The following is a 2,701-nucleotide window of genomic DNA, read 5'->3' as shown; positions in this document are numbered from 1 at the left end:
CATTTTGAGTTAATCTACGCGCCGGCCGCTGCTCCTAATCACGCGCACGCGGGTGCGCGGGGCACGCGGGTCGCTCAGAAGGCCAAATTTTGAGGGTAACTGTATATGCAAAATAAAGTAACACGCTTTATTTCTGTTACCATGTGTTTCTCCGCTACGCAGGCTGCTGCTACTAATCACAGGCGGGTGCGCCGGTCGATGAGAAGGCAGATTTGGTGGGTAACGGCATGTGCAAAATAAAGTAACATGTTTAGTTATATTACCATGTGTTGCTCCGCTACGCGAGATCTTGCGTCAGTATTCATTGCCCGTAATAAAATAAGTATAGATGGTAATGGACCTATGTTTTTTACCGGCTCTAAGACATCATGATTTCATTTGTAAACATTGCCAGTAATAGATTAAGTGTAGATAGTAATGGACCTAGGTTTTTACCGGCGGCTCTAAGCCATCATGATTTCATTCCTAAACATTGTCAGTAATAGATTAAGTGTAGATAGTAATGGACCTAGGTTATTTACCGGCAGGTAGATATGAAGGTTGCATCCCTAATCATTGCCTGATGGTAAATCGTTACTACTGAAAAGCTAGGAATTAACACTTAGGCTGGGTCACTTTTACGATGTTTCGATGGTGTAGGCGTGCGAGGGATGACTGTTAACTAAAGTATGGCAACGGTAACGTGTTACTATTTTTTTCTGAGAGAAGGCCAGCAAAGCGCCGCCAACAGTTTTGGTCGTAAGCGTTACGATCAATCTTTTCCCACGTCGCCCGCGCCCTTCCACCTGGTTAGCGCGTCGGCCTAATTAGTCGCGTAGGTTGGCTCGGTTGAAGTGGCCGGAGCGTAGGATAAGGTAGAATGCGCGCAGCCATAGTTTAGCAAGCCTATATATATATATATATACACACACACAGACATGTGATAAAGTTTCTATTTTTATTTGTTATTGTTTTATCAGCTTTATTGGCACGTTTATATTTTTGGTGGATTTTTTTTGTTTTTTTCATGCTACTTGCGGCAGAGAGGGCGAGGGCCTCCGCCAGCTGCGGCTGGTAGTCCGCCTCCGCCTTGCGTCGCTCCTCCTCAATGGAGGTCTGCATGGCTGCCGCAAACACCGCCTGGTAGGCAGCCTCCTCCTCCTGCTTGACGACTGGGGGCGGCGGGGGTTGGTGTCGTGGTGTTGGATGCTGCAGCGCCGTTGCTCCTCCGGTATCTGACGCTGCTCCGACATGAGTAGATCCCGCCGCCTGTGCATCTCCGCCGCATGTGCCCGCTGCGACCGCGGCACCGAGATCCGATGCGGATCCAGATGACAGTCGTGCGGTACGGTCACATCCAGTTACGACAGCAGCTGCCTGTACTGGCAGTGCCATCGCGCCTGGTGCACCAGAATGTGCAGCCGTTGCCTGGCAGGGCGGGCAGGCGCTGGCGACGACGGAGTAGGAACTGTCAGGGGTGAGCTTCCCCTTGTTCTTGCCGGGGCCGCCGAAGAAGCCCATGGGTAGGGTTTGCTATGTCGCCGGTGAGGGAGCGTGCAACTAAATATGGATGGGCAGCAGAAGCGGAAGTGGATGTGCCCCCCCCCCACGCTAGATTTAAAAAGGACGACCCATGTAGCTTCTAGTCGCTGACGCGTGGGCCCGCACGCGGTAGGTGGACGCGTTAAATATGACGGAGTGCGGTGGTTGGCCGACCAACGTGTGGTACCGCGGCGGACACCGAGGAGACGCGCGACGTGTCTTGGGGCCTGAAATGCATCCGCGTGGACACGAAGCAGGCACATTTTGAATTTGGGTCGGCGTGTTGGGCCGGCGTTTTTGTCCGCGGCGACCCAAACGGACATGGACGGTCGAAATGGGTCGCCCTGTTGGAGTTGCTCTTAGTATTTTATAGAGAAAATAGTTTGTTAGGGGTTGGGAAATAGTTAACTACTTCCTCCGTCTCAAAATATAAGAACATTTTTTACACTAGTATAATATCAAAAACGTTCTTATATTATGGGACGGAGGGAGTAGTTTTTAGGGCCGGGAAATAATTAAAAAAATGACTGTATAGAAATAGTTAATTAGTTGGCCTGTGTAGCCCTGTGATGCATCATGTTTTTTTTTTGAGGAAACTGTGATGCATCAGATGAACGGCTGGGCTGTTAAGATGGATTTTCGGCCAGGAGTGAGGCCCTTCTGGCCCATATCAATGCACAGGCTGGGCGTATGAGAAGGCACGGCACTCTGCCGTGCCCAGCGGCACGGTAGAGGAGCCGGTTCCGTCGGCGCGGCGGCGTGCAGAAGAAGGCAGGGCGATGCGGGGCTCTGGCAACCGTAGGAGGAAGAAGGTGGGAGAGGAGGTGGGTTGTGTGTCACCATGCAGTTCGGTTCGCCGCACTCGTGTAGTTCTTTTTTTTATCAGAATAAGACAGGTGTTATCATAATAAGACTCTTAAGGGGTGTTATCATAATAGACCCACCATATATATATATATATATATATATATATATATATATATATATATATATATATAGGGCTATTCTGTTACTAGTAACAAAATAATATTCTGTTACCTTTCGGCCCTATATAGGAGCGACGGCGACCGAACCCACCACCTCCCTCCCGATCCCCAACTCCTCCTCCAGCGCGCCGCCCCCTCCCACCCCGCCGGCGCTCCGCCCCCTCCCTTCCCCACCGCGCACCGCCCCCTCCCTC

The sequence above is a fragment of the Triticum aestivum genome, chromosome 5A (genome assembly GCF_018294505.1).
Source record: "Triticum aestivum cultivar Chinese Spring chromosome 5A, IWGSC CS RefSeq v2.1, whole genome shotgun sequence".
Taxonomy (NCBI): domain Eukaryota; kingdom Viridiplantae; phylum Streptophyta; class Magnoliopsida; order Poales; family Poaceae; genus Triticum; species Triticum aestivum.
Note: the sequence above shows the minus strand (reverse complement) of the source record.